Raw genomic sequence first — 20,810 nt, 5'->3', positions numbered from 1 at the left:
TACTTTGAGTCAATCAGCAGAGTGTGATGGCTTTAGTGTGACAGGAATTAAGTGTGTTGTGTACGGTAAGTGTTCTTTATTGGCAAGACTTTGAATATATTACCAGCAGAACTTCCACGGTGTCGTCACAGTAAGTCAGAGGACATGCTGTTTTATAACAATCGGGGTGTTGTTAAAAAAAAAAAGTGAGAGAGGGGAAAGTGTGACAGGAAGTGTGACACTCATAAGAGGTGTGTGCTGGAAGCAGGGCTTCTATTATATAGTTACTGGTGAACAGCAGAGGGAGATGTAGCAGGGTGCAGTGAATGGAGTACATTGGGTAAGGGGTGCCGGGAGTGGAGCAGACTGGGAGGGGTGCTCAAAAGTATATGCCGTTTGTGGGGTAGCAGCAAGTGTGTGTAGTCCTGTTGGTGCAGTTTCTCCTCCTCGTTTTCCTCCAAATGATATATAGATTCCTATAGGGACAGTAGTCCTAATATGTAGGGGGCTGTGCCTAAAATAAAAAGTTTCATCCACTGAAGTAGCCAAAATAAACAACACATTAAAAAACAAACAATACAAGCCAAAAGCAAACCATTTAACTTGCTGACTGCCTTGTTAAATTTCTTTCCATGGACTGGCAATGTTGGATGCTCAACTTGCATGAGCGAAATTTTGAAAGTGTGTGTTTCTGGCATTTGCAACAGGAACTAGCACAAACCGTGAAACAACATCTTGGAGGCAGGAGGTCTAAATGCCTACCAGAAAATGCACATTGGCCCAGAATTTGCGGTTGTAATGACGGTGAAACTGTCAGCGTTTGCCGTCATTGCTCTGTAAAACCGACAGCAACTTCTGACGTCCGCACAGGCGCATTTAAACGCGGAAATACGGAAGTTGCTGTCAGTGATTCCCCGCTCCTCCACAGGGTGCGCTGTTGAAGTCCTTGCAGATGGAAATCTTACAAATCACTTGAATTGACGTGAACTTCCATTTTTTTATGCTCTAATCACGCTGTAAAACCCCCTGAAATTGTTAAGCTTTATTGAATGAGGTGTAACTGAGTTTTTAACAGCGTATTAAAAGAAAGACTTGCATTTAGATACAGGTAGACTACCCTTTATCCGGACTTCCGAAAACCGAAACCCTCTAAAAACCGAAGGTTTTTTCGTTCAGCGTAAGTTGTGCGTACGACTTACACTGAATGAAAAAACCTTCGGTTTTTAGAGGGTTCCGGTTTCGGAAGTTTGGATAAAGGGTAAGTCGTGCGCACGGACCCCCGCCGACCCCCCCGCCGGCCCCGACCCCCGCTGACCCCGACCCCCACCGACTTACGCTGAGCGTCACCGTAAGTCGTGCGCACGACCCCCCGCCGGCCCCGACCCCGACCCCCCCGCGGACCCCGCCGGCCCCGACCCCCGCCGCCGACCCCCCCCGCCAGCCCCGACAACTGCTGACCCCCCCCGCCGACCCCGCCGGCCCCGACCCCCCCGCGGACCCCGCGAACCCCGCCGGCCCCGACAACCGCCGACCCCCCCGCGGACCCTGCCGGCCCCGACAACCGCCGGACCCCCGCCGGCCCCGATCCCCGCCGACCCCCCCGCGGACCCCCGCCGACCCACCTTCCGAAATCCGAAATTCTCCGAAAACCGAAACTCGGCTGGTCCCGAGGTTTTCGGATAAAGGATAATCTACCTGTAGCATCTTTCATGACCTCAGGACGTCCCAAAGTGCTTTACAGCCAATGAAGTACTTTTGAAGTGTAGTAACTGTTGTCATGTAGGAAACGCAGCAGTCAATTTGTGCACAGTAAACTCCCACAAACAGCAATGTGATAATGACCAGATGATCTGTTTCTGTGATGTTCTGTGGTAGGAAAAATAATGGAATCCCTACTAAAGGAAGAAATAGAAGAACATCTAGAAACCAAAAATATAATAATGAATAGGCAGCGTGGATTTCAAAAGGGGAAGTCTTGCATAACCAACTTCATTGAATTTTTTGAAGAGGCAACAGAAAGAGTAGTCAAGAATAATGCAATAGATGTAATTTATCTAGATTTCCAAAAGGCCTTCGATAAGAACATACGAACATAAGAAATAGGAGCAGGAATAGACCACTTGGCCCCTCGAGCCTGCTCCGCCATTCAATAAGATCATGGCTGATCTTGGGCTCAAAGCCACATCCCCGCCCCCTCCCCATAACCCTTCACTCCCTTATCTTGCAAAAATTTGTTTATCTCCACCTTAAATGTATTTAATGACCCCGCCTCCACAGCTCTCTGGGGCAGAGAGTTCCACAGATTTACGACCCTCTGAGAGAAGAAATTCCTCCTCATCTCAGTTCTAAAAGGGCGACCCTTTATTCTAAAACTGTGCCTCCGAGTTCTAGATTTCCCCACGAGGGGAAACATCCTCTCTGCATCTACCTTGTTGTGCCCTCTCAGAATCTTATATGTTTCAATAAGATCACCTCTCATTCTTCTAAATTCCAATGAGTATAGGCCCAGCCTTTCCTCATAAGTCAACCCCCTCATCTCTGGAATTAACCTAGTGAATCGTCTCTGAACTGCCGCCAATGCAAGTGTATCCTTCCTTAAATAAGGAGACCAAAACTGTATGCAGTACTCAAGGTGTGGTCTCACCAATGCCCTGTACAGTTGTAGCAGAACTTCCCTGCTTTTATACTCCAACCCCTTTGAAATAAAGGCCAACATTCCATTTGCCTTTTTGATTACTTGCTGTACCTGCATGCTAACATTTTGTGTTTCATGCACAAGGACCCCCAGGTCCCTCTGAACTGTAGCATTTTGTAATCTCTCTCCATTTAAATAATAATTTGCTTTTTTATTTTTCCTGCCAAAGTGTATAACCTCGCACTTTGCCACATTACACTCCATCTGCCAAATGTTTGCCCACTCACTTAGCCTGTCTATATCCCTTTGCAGGTTCTTTGATTCCTCTGCACAACTTGCTTTCCCACCCATCTTTGTATCATCTGCAAACTTGGCTACATTACACTCGGTCTCTTCATCCAAGCCATTAATGTAGATTGTAAATAGTTGAGGCCCCAGCGCCGATCCTTGTGGCACCCCACTAGTTACCGTTTGCCTACTGGAAAATGACCCATTTATCCCGACTCTCTGCTTTCTGTTAGTTAGCCAATTCTCTATCCATGCTAATATATTACCCCCAATTCCGTGAGCAGTAACCTTTTATGTGGCACCTTATCGAATGCCTTCTGGAAATCCAAATACACCACATCCACTGGTTCACCTTTGTCCACCCTGCTCGTTACCTTCTCAAAGAACTCCAGCAAGTTTGTTAAACATGATTTCCCTTTCATAAAACCATGCTGACTCTGCTTGACTGCATTATGATTTTCCAAATGCCCTGCTACTGCTTCCTTAATGAAGGACTCCAGCATTTTCCCAATGACAGATGTTAGGCTAACTGGTCTAGTTTCATGCTTTCTGTCTCCCTCCTTTCTTAAATAGGGTTGTTACATTTGCGGTTTTCCAATCCGCTGGGACCTCTCCAGAGTCTAGGGAATTTTGGTATATTGCAACCAATGCATCCACTATCTCTGCAGCCGCTTCTTTTAAGACCCTGGGATGCAGGCCATCTGGTCCACGGGACTTGTCATCTTTTAGTCCCATTATTTTACCAAGTACTATTTCCTTAGTGATAGTGATTGTCTTTAGTTCCCCCTCCCCTGTGGCCCCTTGATTATCCATTATTGGGATGTTGTTAGTGTCTTCTACCGTGAAGACAGATACAAAATATTTGTTCAGAGACTCTGCCATTTCCCTGTTCCACATTATTAATTACCCATCATTAATTCATCCTCTATGGGACCAACATTTACTTTAGCTACCCTCTTCCTTTTTATATACCTGTAGAAGCTCTTACTATCTGTTTTCATGCTTCTTGCCAGTTTACTCTCATAATTCATCTTCTCTCTCTTTATTTTTTTTAGTAAGGTACCCTATAATAGACTAATGAATAAGGTCAGAGAATGCAAAGTCAGGAGACAAGTAGCAGAATGGATAGCTAGCTGGCTTCAAGATAGAAACAGAGAGTAGGGGTGAAGGGTAGTGTTGAGTCTGTGCTTTCAAATGTAGTTATGCTGAATAACTGGACACAGACTACAGAATACTTAAACAGGTCTTTAGTAACTGAGGGTCAGGGCTGAACTGAAATACACTTTGCTCCACAGGGTTTATATACCGGTGTGGTCACCACCGGTACTACAATGTACAGGAGCCATCAGAAAGTAGTCCATCACCTTAAGGTATCCTCTTAAGGTGGTACAGGTTACATACACTACAATTCCTCCCCTTTTAGCTTAACAGTGTACACCCCAATTTAAACATAACATGGATAACATATATACAACTTTCACACAAAACTGTTCAAAGATTCAGTCTCTGAGGAGGCCTCCTGATCCAGGCCGGATAACGCCTTTCGGGGTCTCTGGTTCTCGTTGCTGGGGTGACTCATCCATTTGATCTCCTATGGATTGAACATCATCATGTACGTTCGAGTCTGAGGTAGATGCTACAGGCTCAATAACTTCTTCAACTGGTGTCTCTGCCGTAGACATGGGGTCGACCCTTGTTCTCGATTCCACAAGTTGGTCAGCATGACGTTGTATTACGTTCTCACCAACGTCTACCGTGTACATCAAGGGTCCTTGTCGGGCACGAATTGTTCCGGATTGCCATTTATCATTCCTATAGTCCGTGGCCAACACTGGTTGTCCTATTTCGAAACTCCGAGTGGCCTTGTTATTTACGTGCTGGAATTGCTTGTTTTCGACTTCCCTACGCACATTGGGTTTTAACAAATCCAACCGGGACCGCAACCTCCTGTTATAGAACATTATGGCAGGGCTTTGATTTGTCACTGCATGCGTGACGTTTCGATATGCCATCAGGAAATTGTCCACCTTGTGTTGTAGTGGAACATGGTCTTCGCTCATGGCCTTTATCGCCTTTTTGAACGTTTGTACAAATCTCTCGGCCAACCCATTGGTAGCCGGATGATATGGGGCAGATGTATAGTGTTTCACCCCATTCTTTTTCATGAATTTCTGGAATTCTTCTGACACGAACTGTGGTCCGTTGTCTGAACATATTTGTTCCGGCAACCCATTCCTTGCAAATATGGTTCTTAGAACTGCGATCGTCTTTTCAGAGGTAGTGGTCGACATCTTAATCACTTCTGGCCATTTAGAATGTGCATCTACCGCTATCAAAAACATGGAATCCATGAATGGACCTGCAAAGTCGATATGCACACGTTGCCATGGGGTTGAAGGCCATTCCCACGGATGCAGCGGTGCAATTGGAGGTGCGTTTTGAACTTTTTGGCACCCTGAGCAGCTTTTAGTCAGATCCTCTATTTGTTTGTCGATACCTGGCCACCACACATAAGCCCTAGCAAGGCTTTTCATCTTGACTCCCCCCAGATGACCTTCATGCAGTTCCTTCAGAACTCTCTCCCTTAATTTAGGAGGAATAATCACCCTTGTTCCATACATCAATGTTCCTTGACAGACGGACAGCTGTTCTCGTCTGGCTGAGAATGCAGGTAACAGTGGTTCGCCATGTGCTGGCCATCCCTTCACTGTCAAATCGTAGACCCGAGACAGTGTCGGGTCGTTTCGGGTCTCTCTCTCAATACCCGCATTGGTGACTGGTAAGCATTCGATGATGGTCGAGTGAAATATCTCGACAGGGTCAACTGCCGGTGCCTCTTCCGCTGTAGGTAGTGGCAGGCGCGACAGCCCATCAGCATTACCATGTTGCTTTGTACCTTTGAATTCGATATCATATTGATGTGCCCCTAGGAAAAGGGACCATCTCTGAAGCCTCAGCGCCGTCATAACCGGAACACCCTTCTTAGGGTTAAAAATGGAAACCAACGGCTGGTGATCTGTCAGCAGCGTAACCTTTTGGCCTTGCAGGTAATGGTTAAATTTCTTAACTCCCCACACGAGGCTGAGAGCCTCCCTATCTATCTGAGCATAGTTGCGCTCTGTGGAGGTCAATGATCTGGATGCGAACGCGACTGGCCTTTCCAAGCCATTTGGAAACTTATGTGAGAGCACTGCCCTAATACCATATGGAGAAGCATCACAAGCTAAGCGAATAGGCAGCGTTGGGTTAAAGTGAGCCAACACTTCCTTAGAGGTGATCAGTGCCTTGCTTTTGTGAAAAGCCTGCTTACAATCATCGCTCCACTTCCATGGTATTCCCATTTGCAAAAGAGCGTTCAGCGGGTGTAACACCGTGGATAAATTTGGAAGAAACTTGTGGTAATAGTTAACCAACCCAAGGAACGACCTCAACTGGGATACATTTTCCGGAGCGGAAGCTTTCACAACAGCTTCGATCTTGTCAGGTGACTTATGGAGCCCCTCCTGGTCAATGACGTGGCCGCAGTACGAGATTCGCTTTTGAAAGAACTTACATTTCTGGCGATTAACTCTGAGCCCATATTCTTTCAATCTGGTGAGCACCTGCTCCAAATTCGCGAGGTGATCCTTATCATCATCTCCTGTAATCAGAATGTCGTCCAGGTAGCATTGTGTGCCTGGAATTCCCTGCAATACCTGCTCCATGGCCCTTTGCCAAATCACTGGAGCCGATGCCACTCCAAAAACCAGTCTATTATACCGATATAAGCCCTTATGTGTGTTGATCATGAGATACTGGCGTGACGCTTCATCAACTTCCATCTGTAGGTACGCCTGCACCAGGTCTATCTTGGTGAAGTGTTTCCCGCCAGACAGCGAAGCGAAGATATCTTCAATTCGCGGAAGCGGATATTGCACCGTGTGAAGAACCGGATTAACAGTGATCTTGAAATCGCCACAGATGCGAACCTTCCCAGGTTCCCCCGGCTTGTTGCTCAACGAATGCTTCATGACAGGAACAATGGGTGTGGCCCATTCGCTCCAGTCCACCTTTGACAGTACTCCTGAACGTTCTAGCCCTTCCAGCTCTGCTTCCACAGCAGGTCGTATCGCATAAGGTACCGGTCTGGCTTTGAAAAATTTTGGGTTTGCATGTTCTTCAACCTTGATGTTTGCCGTAATTCCTTTCAGTGTTCCCAGTCCCTGTTGGAACACCTCCTTAGCATCGTCCAATATTTTGGACAGTCGTTTAGGTTTGACGTCGTCCTCTTTACAGGAATCTACAGTCAGTGCTTGTAATGGAATGCCAGTCCACATTTATTCTCCGGATCCATTCCCGTCCCAGTAGTGGCGGACCTCCATCAGGTAACACATACAAGTCCATTTCCTGACTTTCTTTACCATTGTAGACCACATTTACTTTTATCTTTCCGATGGGGTATACTATTTGCCCCGTGTATGTTTTCAATACAATCTCCGTATCCCTCAGGGGAATGTGCGAGAATAACCTTTTGTAATCTTGCTTATTCATGACCGTCAATGCTGATCCAGTGTCCAATTCCATCTTCACTTGGGCTCCTGCTATCCGAAGCATGACCCAGATAGTTTGGTGGTCTGCTGTGTTACCCACATTATGTATTTTTAGACAACCCAGTTCCTTACTGCTGGAGTCTGAATCCATCTTCTGTTCATCCGAACTGTTCTCTGTCACCTTGTGTACTTTTTTTTTGTACTTCTCCTGCTGCGACTTTTTGCTGCTGGTCTTCTTTCCTGACTGGCATACTCTCGCTATGTGACCAAGTTTGCCACATTGCCTGCATTCTTTATCTTTGAACCAGCACTGGTTCTGGTCATGCGTTGTCCTTCCGCAACGATAGCACTTTACTGCGCCCAATGCCATTTCATTGGTGCTGAATTCCAATGGCCTTTGCTGTATCTCTGCAGCGCCTCGTGCTGCTGCCTCGTGCGATGCTGCAATGCTGAAAGCTTTGTCCAGCGTAAGATCCTTTTCCTCTAGCAGTCGCTTCTGGGTTCCTTCCCTTAGGAGCCCACACACAAACTTATCTCTCAGTGCGTCTGCTAGTCCTGTACCGAACTGACAGTACTTTGATAACTTGCGCAGTTCGATTAAGAATTCAGCGTTGCTTTCCTCTTTAAGTTGAATTCTTTTGTCGAATTTAAATCGTTCCGCTATCAGCAGCGGTGTGGGGTTTAAATGCTCTTGCAGGATAGTAACAATATCCGCGAAACTCTTTCCTACCGGTTTATCTGGTGTTACAAGGTTCCTTAATAACCCGTACGTCTTCGCACCCATCGAGTTTAATAGGGTTAGTGCTTTCTTATCCTCCGGTACCTCATTCGTTGTACAGTAAACTTCGACGCGTTCCACATAAGTGGCCCAATCTTCCACATCGCTATCAAAAGCAGTGATGTTACCCGTTTTTGGCATCCTTGTTGAGTTTCCTTTATTTTATTTTATTTTTCAAAATGGCGGCTTCCCGCGCTTGGCAGCTTTTCCCGCGCTTGTCTTCTTCCTCCGCCGACTAAAAATGGCGATTACCGCGCTGTTGCCGTTCTCTCCTCCCGGCGGTCCTTTATTTCCCCCGACGCTGCTGCTCTTGTTCCCCGCCGCTCCCGCGGTCCTTGTGGACATCAACGCTTTTCTGGCTGCTGCGCGTCTCTGCCCCGATTGCAGTCCGGCCCCTGACACCGGCTGCGGTCGTGTTCTCCGCCCTTTTCGTTTTCCCTCCCCTTCTCCCACTGACAACTCGGCCGACTTCCCCTCCGTGCCGCTCGATCGGGCTTACCCGCCGCTGTCGTAGAAGGGATGATCACTGCCTGTTGCTGATGGTGGACTTCGTGGCCAGCAAACCAACCCGGGTTCCCGATGGCCTCCCGTGCGATGCAGTGCTCAGCAGGATGTTGAGGGCGGATGCCCCTTTTCGACGCCCGTTCTGAGGACGAAGCTTCCTTGGATGCAAAACTGCCGCTAGGTACGATCAGACTCGTCGCCACTGTTGAGTCTGTGCTTTCAAATGTAGTTATGCTGAATAACTGGACACAGACTACAGAATACTTAAACAGGTCTTTAGTAACTGAGGGTCAGGGCTGAACTGAAATACACTTTGCTCCACAGGGTTTATATACCGGTGTGGTCACCACCGGTACTACAATGTACAGGAGCCATCAGAAAGTAGTCCATCACCTTAAGGTATCCTCTTAAGGTGGTACAGGTTACATACACTACAGAGTGGCAGAAGGTGGAAAGTGGGGTCCACAAGGATCAGTGCGGGGACCAATGTTGTTCACAACTTATAGTAACGATTTAGACTTCGGAATCAAACACAATTTCTAAATTTGTGGATGACACCCAATTTGGGGGGGGGGGGGGAATAGTCAATCCTGAGGAGGACTGCCACAAATTACAAGAAGACATTAATAAACTTGCAGAATGGTCATATAATTGGAAAATTAATGTTTCAACACAGATAAATGTGAGATATTACATTTTGGTAAGAAAAATAAGGAGGTCACACATTACTTGGAAAATAAGAATCTAAGTGGGGTAGAAGAGCAAAAGGATCTATTAGGAAGGAACATAGGAACAGGAGTAGGCCATTCAGCCCCTCAAACCTGTTCCGCCAATAAATGAAATCATGGCTGATCTGTATCCTAACTCCATTTACCCGCTTTGGCTCCATATCCCTTAATACCCTTGGCTAGCAAAAATCTATCGACCTCAAGAGTCAAAATTGTACTATAATATCTGCTTTTAATTCTATTTGATTAGATAACTAATGGAAGAAAGGTTGACAGCACTGAAAATGAGTTGGACCAATTATGTAAATGAGATAAAGGACCGTTGATGGATTTTAATGTGCATATAAATATTACACGGTGCAGATTAGCACAGATACATGTGGACACAGTCTATTAGTAAACACAGGACAAGAAGTGAATGTTAACCATTGATAACATCCAGTCAGGTGTTAATAAAACTAATCAAGTGCTATATAGTGAAATGCATCTTAAGACTATTTAATGTTTGAATCTTGCATAACTCATTGGGAATCGGGAACGGTAGCGTTTTGGTAATGTCACTGGGCTAGTAATCCAGAGACCTGGACTAATGATCCAGAGACGTGAGTTCAAACCTCACCACGGCAGCTGGGGAATTTAAATTCAGTTAATTAAATAAACCTGGAATAAAAAGCTAGTATCAGTAATAGTAACCATGAAACTATCGGATTGTCGTAAAAACCCATCTGGTTCACTAATGTCCTTTAGGGAAGGAAATCTGCCGTCCTTACCTGGTCTGGCCGATATGTGACTCCAGACCCACAGCAATGTGGCTGACTCTTAACTGCCCTCTGAAATGGCCTAGCAAGTCACTCAGTTGTAACTAACCGCTACGAAACAAAATAAGAATGAAACCGGACGGACCACCCGGCATCGACCTCGGCACCAGCTACGGACACGGAAACGGCACACCCAGCCCAGTCAACCCTGCAAAGTCTTCCTCACCAACATCTGGGGACTTGTGCCAAAATTGGGAGAGTTGTCCCATAGACTAGTCAAGCAACAGCCTGACATAGTCACACTCACAGAATCATACCTTTCAGCCAATGTCCCGCACTCCTCCATCACCATCCCTGGGTATGTCAAGGGCAGTCACTCTCACCTCACCTCTGGAATTCAGCTCCTTTGGCCATGTTTGGACCAAGGCTGTAATGAGGTCGGGAGCTGAGTGGTCTTGGCGGACAGACCCACCAGGGGTGGTGGCACAGTGGTATACAGTCGGGAAGGAGTGGCCGTGGGAGTCCTCAACATTGACTCCAGACCCCATGAAGTCTCATGGCTTCAGGTCAAGCATGGGCAAGGAAACCTCCTGCTGATTACCACCTACCGCCCTCCCTCAGCTGATGAATCAGTACTTCTCCATGTTGAACACCACTTGGAAGAAGCACTGAGAGTAGCAAGGGCACAGAATGTACTCTGGGTGGGGGACTTCAATGTCCATCACCAAGAGTGGCTCGGTAGCACCACTACTGACCGAGCTGGCCGAGTCCTGAAGGAAATAACTGCCAGTCTGGGCTTGCGATAGGTGGTGAGTGAACCAACAAGAGGGAAAAACCTACTTGACCTCTTCGTCACCAATCTACCTGTCGTAGATGCATCTGTCCATGACAGCATTGGCAGCAGTGACCACCGCACTGTGATTGTGGAGACGAAGTCCCGTCTTCACACTGAGGACACCCTCCATCGTGTTGTGTGGCACGACCACCGTGCTAAATGGGATAGATTCAGAACAGATCTAGCAGCTCAAAACTGGGCATCCGTGAGGCGCTGTAGGCCATCAGCAACAGCAGAATTGTATTCCACCACAATCTGTAACCTCATGGCCCAGCATATCCCTCAATCTACCATTACCACCAAGCCAGGGGACCAACCCTGGTTCAACAACGAGTGTAGAAGAGCATGCCAGAAGCAGCACCAGGCATACCTAAAAATGAGGTGCCAACCTGGGGAAGCTGCAACACAGGACTACATGCAAGCTAAAAAGCAGAAGCAGCACGCTATAGACAGGGCTAAGCGATCCCATAATCAACAGATTAGATCAAAGCTCTGCAGTCCTGCCACATCCAGTCGTGAACGGTGGTGGACCATTAAACAACTCATGGGCGGAGGATGCTCCGTGAATATCCCCATCTTCAATGATAGTGGAGCCCAGCACGTGAGTGCAAAAGACAAGGCTGAAGCGTTTGCAACCAACTTCAGCCAGAAGTGCCGAGTGGATGATCCATATCGGCCTACTCCCGAGGTTCCCACCATCACAGAAGCCAGTCTTCAGCCAATTCAATTCACTCTCCGTGATATCAAGAAATGGCTGAGCGCACTGGATACAGCAAAGGCTATGGGCCCTGACAACATCCCGGCTATCGTGCTGCAAGACTTGTGCTACAGAACTAGCTGCTCCTCTAGCCAAGCTGTTCCAGTACAACTACAACACTGGCATCTATCCGACAATGTGGAAAACTGCCCAGGTATGACCTATCTAGAAAAAGCAGGACAAATCCAACCCGGCCAATTACTGCCCCATCAGTCCACTCTCAATCATCAGCAAAGTGATGGAACGTGTCATCGACAGTGCTATCAAGCGGCACTTACTCACCAATAACCTGCTCACTGATGCCCAGTTTGGGTTCCGCCAAGACCACTCAGCTCCCGACCTCATTACAGCCTTGGTTCAAACATAGACAAAGGAGCTGAATTCCAGAGGTGAGGTGAGAGCGACTGCCCTTGAAATCAAGGCGGCATTTGACTGAGTGTGGCATCAAGGAGCCCTAGTAAAGCTGAAGTCAATGGGAATCAGGGAGAAAATGCTCCACTGGCTGGAGTCATACTTAGTCATACCTAGCACAAAGGAAGATGGTTGTGGTGGTTGAAGGTCAATCGTCACAGCCCCAGGACATTGCAGCAGGAGTTCCTCAGGGCAGTGTCCTAGGCCCAACCATCTTCAGCTGCTTCATCAGTGACCTTCCCTCCAACATAAGGTCAGAAATGGGGATGTTCGCTGATGACTGCACAGTGTTCAGCACCATTTGCAACTCCACAGATAATGAAGCAGTCAATGCCCATATACAACAAGACCTGGATGACGTTCAACTTGGGCTAATAAGTGGCAGGTAACATTCGCGCCACAGAAGTGCCAGGCAATGACTATCTCCAACAAGCGAGAGTCTAACCACCTCCCCTTGACATTCAATGGCATTACCATCACCGAATCCCCCACTATCAACATCCTGGGGGTCAACATTAACCAGAAACTTAACTGGACCAGCCACATAAATACTGCGGCAACAAGAGCACTAGGTATTCTGCGGCGAGTGTCTCACCTCCTGACTCCCGAAAGCCTTTCCACCATCTACAAGGCACAAGTAAGGAGTGTGATGGAACACTCTCCACTTGCCTGGATGAGTGCAGCTCCAACAACACTCAAGAAGCTTGACACCATCCAGGACAAAACAGCCCACATGATTGGCACCCCATCCACCACCTTAAACATTCACTCCCTCCACCATCGGCGTACCGTGGCTGCAGTGTGTACCACCTACAAGATGCACTGCAGCAACTCACCACTTCGGCAGCACCTCCCAAACCCACGACCTCTTCCACCTAGAAGGACAAGGGCAGCAAGCGCATGGGAACACCACCACCTCCAAGTTCCCCTCCTAGTCACACACCATCCCGACTTAGAAGTGTATCGTCAATCCTTCATCGTCGCTGGGTCAAAATCCTGGAACTCCCTACCTAACAGCTCTGTGGGAGTACCTTCACCACACGGACTGCAGCGGTTCAAGAAGGCGACTCACCAACACCTTCTCAAGAGCAACTAGGGATGGGCAATAAATGCTGGCCTTGCCAGTGACGCCCTGATCCCATAAACAAATAAAAACAAATTTTAAAAAGCCACATGTAGGATATTGTTTGCAGTTTTGAGCAACCGATCCTTCAAAAGGCCATTGATCCATTGCAGAGGGTTCAGAAAAAAGCAATAAGGAGGATTCTTGGACTCAGGGTTCTAGATTATGAAGTCATTCACAAAAGGGACCACAATGTGATCCAAGACTTTAAACTAATGGGAGATGTGGATAACGTGAATGTAATCAGGTTATTACCTCCCTATCTCTGCAATCTCCTCCAGCCTGACGACCCTCCGAGTTCTCTGCGCTCCTCCAATTCTGGCCTCTCGCTCATCCCCAATTTTCATCTCTCCACGATTTTCATCTCTCCACCATTTGGCAGCCGTCCCTTGAGCTGCCTAGGTCCTAAGTCCTGGAATTCCCTCCCTAAACCTCTCCGTCTCTCTACCTCTCTCCTCCTTCCAAGAGATTCATTAAAACGTATCTCTTTGACCAAGCTTTTGGTCATCTGTCCTAACATCTCCTTATGTGGCTTTATGTGTCAAACTTTGTTTGATAATCGCTCCTGTGAAGTGCCTTGGGACATTTTACTACGTTAAAGGCACTATATAAATGCAACTTATTGTTGTTAGTTAACTTAGACTGTGATAACAGAACAGAGGACACAGGTACAAAATGAACAGACCTCAAGTATGACTGGAGATTAGGATGATATTTACCACATAATTGTGGATATGTGGAATGACATGGGGAATAATGGCATTACTACACATATTTAATAATTCGTTAGAAAAAGGTGGAGTGCCAGAGGACTGGCAGAAAGCTAACGTAATACCTATATTTAAGAAGGGGGATAGAACATGTCCAGGGAATTGTAGACCAGTCAGGTTAACATCGGTGGTAGGAAAAATAATGGAATCCCTACTAAAGGAGAAAATAGAAGAACATCTAGAAGCCAAAAACATAGTAATGAATAGTCAGCATGGATTTCAAAAGAGAAAGTCTTGCTTGACCAACCTCATTGAATTTTTTGAAGAGGTAACAGAGAGAGTAGACAATGGTAATTCAGTAGATGTAATTTATCTAGATTTTCGAAAGGCCTTCGATAAGGTACCCCATAATAGACTGATGAACAAGGTCAGAGAATGCGGATACGATAGCAAAATACTGCGGATGCTGGAAATCCGAAATAACAACAGAAAATGCTGGAAAAACTCAGCAGGCCAGGCAACATCTGTGGAGAGAGAAATAGAGTCAACGTTTCGAGTCAAACTCTTTGTCAAGAATGCGGAGTCAGGGGACAACAAGCAGAATGGATAGTTTGCTGGCTTCAAGACAGAAAGCAGAGAGTGGGAGTAAAGGGTAGCTATTCACAGTGGTAGAAGGTGGGTAGTGGTGTTCCACAAGGATCAGTGCTGGGACCACTGTTGTGCACAATTTATGTTAACAATTTAGACTTTGAAATTAAAAACACAATTTCTAAATTTACGGATGACACCAAATTGGGGGGGGATAGTCAGTACTGAGGAGGACTGCAACAAGTTACAGGAGGACATTAATAAACTTGCAGAATGGGCATATAATTAGCAGATGAAGTTCAACAGAGATAAATGTGAGGTATTGGCCCAGAAATTCGGGTCGGAGGCTTCCCGCGGGTGCAAGCCCCCGACCTGCACTTACCTAGCGCGCCTGCCGTTGTGTTGTGGGCCCGCGTGGGATTCCGATCCTGGGCCTCCTCCAGCTGCCGGCGCGCAGTGCTTGCGTATCCCAGGGGCGCAGTTAGTTCGAAGCGTCCCTGGGATCACATGGGCCATGGAGAGCCAATCATAGCAGGGAATCTCCATTCATAAATTTGACAGGAAGACCTGTCAAATCTATGAATAGAGATCGGCCCCAAAACCTAACTAAAACTTCAAATACATTTTTTTTTAAATCACATTTTTAAAATAACTATAAATTATATAAAATAACTTTTAAACAATAATTTAAATTTTTGAAAAAATTAATTACAGTTTTTAATGGGGCTAAAAATAAACTTACCTTTCTTTAAAGTATTTAAAAATAATAAACCTGTGGAAAAAATGTTTTAATTTTACTTAATTCACCACTTACCTTGTTAAAAGCAGGCCTTGCGACTGCTTTTTAAACACGCAGCTGCTAGAGACTTACCCTCCCGGAGAAAGCTGTAAAAAAAATTGGAAGTTCCAGGCGTACGCACTGCCTCTCTGGTGCACACGGTTGACCTGTGAATCCCTTCCTTCAAGGGAACGGAAGTTCCGATTTCCAGCGCATGCGCAGTGCATGCACGAAACTAGCACTTTCGTTGGCCCTACGTGTGAGTACACAGCGCGTACACACCCGTGGGGACCCGAATTTCTGACCCATTACATTTTGGTAGGAAGAATGGGGAGGTCACTCATTACTTGGCGGGTGCAAGTCTAGGTGGGAACAAAGGGATCTCGGAGTACAAATACACAAATCACTAAAAGTAGCAACACAGGTTAATAAGGCCATAAAAAAGCAAACCAAGCACTAGGGTTTATTTCTAGAGGGATAGAATTGAAAATTAGAGAAGTTATGCTAAACTATCGAATCTTGGTTAGATCACACTTGGAGTACTTTGTACAGTTCTGGTCGCCATATTATAAAAAGGATAGAGAGGCATTGGAGAGGGTGCAAAAAAGATTTACAGGAAACTTTGTTATATCCGGCACCGACGGGACCGAGCTGTTGCCGATCTATCAAAACTGTCGGACATACAAAGTTAATGTTGAAACAGACGGAGGTTTTCATCTCCGTATCTGACAACAAACACTGTTGCTTAGCAACAGCTTGTAAACAGTCGGCCCGTACCTTGGAAACGTCTCTGTAGCTTAGCAACAGCTTCAGAGAGACTTTCCAGAGCCCGACTGTTGAAAACAAAGCCACGAGAAGAAAAAAAACCGAACTAAACGGCTCCTGATTTCTGCCGGTAGATCGAGGTTTCCGGACATACAACCTTCGGATAAACCAAAGTTTCCTGTACAAGGGTGATACCAGAAATGTGGGGTTATACCTATCAGGAAAGGATGAACAGGCTGGGAGAGAAGGCTGAGGGGTGACCTAATAGAGGTCTTTAAAATTATGAAAGGTTTTGATAGAGTAGACACAGAGAGTTTCCACTTGTGGGGAAGAGCAAAACTAGAGGCCGTAAATATAAGATAGTCACCAAGAAATCAAATAGGGAATTCAGAAGAAACTTCTTTACCCAAAGAGTGTTGAGAATGTGGATCTCGCTACCACATGGAGTGGTTGAAGCGAATAGTATGGATGCATTTAAGAGGAGGCTAGATAAGCATATGAGGGAGAAGGGAATAGAGAAGTATGCTGATAGATTTAGATGAGGAAAGATGGGAGAAGGCTCAAGTGGAGCATAAAGGTTGGCATGGATTGGTTAGACCGAATGACCTGTTTCTATGCTGTATATCCTCTGTAATCCTATATGATTGAGGGATAAATATTGGCCAGGTTACTGGGGATAACTCCCCTGCTCTTCTTCGAAATAGTGCCATGGGATCTTTTACGTCCACCTGAGAGAGTAGATAGGGCCTCGGTTTAACATCTCATCTGAAATACAGCACCTCCGACAGTACAGCACTCCCTCAGTACTGCCATGGTGTGTTGATGTGTCAGCCTAAATTTTTGTGCTCAAGTCTCTGGAGTGGGACTTGAACCCACAACCTTCTAACTCAGAGGCAAGAGAGCTGCCAACTAAGCCATGGCTTATACTCATCATAATTGCTGCTGAACAACCTCTATGGCCCTGAAAAACTAATTTTATATTTGTGGAATGTCAAATTTCTCCATTATGATAGAAATTCCCATAGATTTTTATAATTTTTTTTTAAGTTTATGATATTTCAGCTTCTACCTTAATCCGTTGTGTTTGTCCCAATCTTTATTTTGCTCTCTGTAACATAATTAAAAAAGTAAAGGATAACCAGTGCTTTTTACTTCCTGGTTTGCTGTCTGTGAGAATTCTTCAATGTGATTGGCTGCTTAGCTTGCTTGATGACGTCACTGCTGCTGGACACTGGAGATCCCCTAGACTTGGTGCCAGAATGAAATTCACGTTGGGAAAGGTGAAATCCACTCCACAGAGATCGCTAGATCTTTGTGGTCAGCGGTGAGCGCTGTCACTTCGCCGCTGACCACAAAATTTGGGCCATTATGTTCATTATGAGCAGCGATTTGACATAAGTAATTTGTGGGCTTGTAATCAAGCCAAAAATCAACCTTGTAAGTTTTTAGTCTAAAGTATCTTTCTAACTTTTGTAAAAGCAAAATACTCCAGATGCTGGCAATCTGAAATCCAGTGAAGGACTCCCAGATACTTCAGGGATCTCTGTGTGCGCAGAAGAGCCTTGCTTATTTATTGCTTGCCCACTTTCCTCTGATTTTATCCTCCTGTGGATGTGATGTCCTCTTGTCTGTCCCATATACTCCTCTATCTTAAATTAGAACAGAAAATGCTGAAAATACTCAGCGGGTCAGGCAGCATCTGTGGAGAGAGAAACAGAGTTAACGTTTCAAGTCGATGACCCTTCGTCAGAACTCTCTCCACAGATGCTGGCTGACCTGCTGAGTATTTCCGACCTGCTGAGTATTTCCAAGCTGTTTCGTTTTTTTATTTCTAACTTTTGTGACCTCTTTGTCCTTCCCAGGCTCGAAAGGTATCGAGCACTTTTTAAAAATTAGTTCAGAGGTGTCAGCTACATTTGATTCAGAGTTCATTTGAACAGGAGAGGTACAGGCATTTATTTCAGACTGATGAACAGGATTCTGCAGCCGTCCAGCTGACTCAACCTCAATAAATTCCTGTACATACGTAAGCAGCTCCCTTTTTCCAACGCTCTCCTGGCCCGCCTCCCATCTTCTACACTCCATAAACTCGAGCTCCTCCAAAACTCTGCTGCCCGTATCCTATTAGGGTGGGGAAGCGGGCAGAAGCTCTTGGGGCAAGCAAGCAAGGGGCAGACCTGGGAGCAGTCAAGGTAGACAGACGGTTGACCTTCACAAACTATCTGCCTCAATCCTCCCCATTGGTTTACTCCTCAGCTGTATAATAACAGCGTGGGCCCATCATTCATTTGTCCAGGAACATAGGGGATGCATGGTGGGGGCAGGGGGCTGGGGGTGGGTGGTGGTAAAGTGACAATACGTTTAATTGCTGATCAGGTTTACTAACAATGCAATGAAGTCCAAGGACCCCAGACATCTAAACCCAGGCCTGCACATTTAGAGCAAAAACCAAACCAAATTCGCTGGTGAAGGGAATGACAGGGAAAGTAAGAATAGTAAATACAAACATACCTGTGTTGATTAACATGAATTGCATAAACAACGAATCTCCTGTATCTATTTAATTACCTCAGATAAAGTACAAAAGTTCATTGTTTATGTTGTCTCCATAATATTGAGTTATCTTTCAGGCTTGTGGGGTTTTCCATCATTAGAGAAGAGGGTGCAAACAGCAAGTCCTGGTATGTTCTGTGAATGGCTAGTCCAGCTGCCAGTCATTTAAAAAAAACATGATATGTGATGCACAACCACCCCACCCACCCCCCTCCAAAATGTGATGGTGTTCATAAGACTCAGAAGGGTAGGTTCTTCAATCCTACATTCTGTACACAAAATGACAAGGAGTAAATCGGGAGGAACTAAGACAATTGGAAATTATTTATACATTTGCGGGAAAAAATATTAGGTAAAATCCAACCCAGTAATTCAAAGTCCAGAACTCCAAATTGAGCCTGAGGCTCCCAACACAGGTTAGGCTTCTTCAAGAAATTATTTTCCAGAGTGCTCCTACTGGCTCCACAGAAAGTGACAATGGCCCGCTGTCGACGTATGCTCGCTCCCCTCTGGGAACAGCTCCCCCTCAGCCTTACTTGCTGACCAGTTCAGTCATTCACATGAGGCTCGAATTTGAAAATGGTTCGGGCCTCCCGATGGGCAGAATTTGAAGATTTCCTCCCTTTCTGTTTCATTTCATTCATTCATTTATTGTGTGTGGCTCCCACCCTCCAGAAATTTACTGCCGTACTTGCCTAAATTACTGACTGCACTTCGGACGTAGTCCTTGTGTTGTAAAATGGTTGGGCCGTTTGGAAGATAGTGTTAAGTCTCTACATAAACATAGGAAGAGGAGTAGGCCATTCAATGAGATCATGGCTGATCTGCAACCTATATCCCTTAAAACCTTTGGTTAACAGAAATCTATCAATCGCAGGTTTAAAATTGACAATTGACGCAGCACCAATTGCCATTTGTGGAAGAGAGTTCAAAACTTCTACCACCCTTTGTGTGTAGATCCTGCAAGATCCTGCAAATCCATTGGCAGGATAGGCGCACCAACGTCAGTGCTCTTGCTCGGGCCAACATCCCCAGCATCGAAGCTTTGACCACGCTCAATCAGCTCCGATGCACGTGTCACATTGTCCGCATGCCTGATACGAGACTCCCAAAACAAGCGCTCTACTCGGAGCTCCGGCACGGCAAGAGAGCCCCAGGTGGGCAGAGGAAACGCTTCAAGGACACCCTCAAAGCCTCCTTGAAAAAGTGTAACATCCCCACCGACACCTGGGAATCCCTGGCCCAAGACCGCACAAAGTGGAGGAGAAGCATCCGGAAAGGCGCCGAACACCTCGAGTCTCTTCGCCGGGAGCAAGTGGAAGCCAAGCACAAGGAGCGCTCGACAACCCAAGCACCCCACCCACCTGTCCCTTCAACCACCGTCTGCCCCACCTGTGACAGAGACTGTAGGTCCTGCATTGGACTCATCAGTCACCTGCGAACTCATTTTTAATGTGGAAGCAAGTCATCCTCGGTTCCGAGGGACTGCCTAAGAGAAAGAGGTAGACGTGTTTCCGAACTTCATTCCTGAAAGGTCTGGCTCTAATTTTTAAAATATGCCCCCAAGTCCTAGGATCCCCAACCAGCGGAAATAGTTTCTCTCTATTTACCCTCTCTGTTCCCCTTAATATCTTGAAAACTTCGATCAGATCACCCCTTAACCGTTTAAATTCCAAGGAATAGAACCCTAGTTTGTGTAATCTCTCCTCGTAAGTCAGGTTCCTTTGTTATTTCTTTTGGAATGGAACCAGCTTGCCAAGGATATTTTCATCTCGGCCATTGGAGAGCCATCTGAGTGCTGCTGATTGACTAAAGAACATTGCAGTAATAAAACTCGTCAAGCATCAAGAATAGCTTTAATTACTGTAACTTTAGCCCCAACATATTAAAACACACAAAACACAAAGCTAACAAAAGCACTTCAGTTCAACTTGTCATTCCTATTTCCCCCATTCCTTCTTTTCTGTGCTCTGTCCAGTTATTTTTTTTATTAGTTATTAGTTTGACCTTTTTAACCTAATTTGACCTAGGCTATCCTCCCTAACTATGATCCCCCTAAAAAAAAAAGTATGTTTCATATCTTTTACTTGG

The 20,810-nt window shown here is 46.0% G+C and overlaps 1 protein-coding gene across 11 annotated transcripts in view; it reads left to right on the top strand.

Annotated features, from left to right (window-relative positions):
• The window catches only part of plcb1 (phospholipase C beta 1), a 1,372,871-nt gene that overhangs the window by 1,193,375 nt on the left and 158,686 nt on the right, over positions 1–20,810 (top strand). The window lies entirely within an intron of this gene.

The sequence above is a fragment of the Somniosus microcephalus genome, chromosome 3, assembly GCF_052327205.1.
Source record: "Somniosus microcephalus isolate GS21.2 chromosome 3, FLI_Smic_1.0, whole genome shotgun sequence".
NCBI lineage: Eukaryota > Metazoa > Chordata > Chondrichthyes > Squaliformes > Somniosidae > Somniosus > Somniosus microcephalus.
The sequence above is the reverse complement of the archived record's forward strand: the minus strand, read 5'-3'. Positions and strand labels throughout refer to the sequence as shown.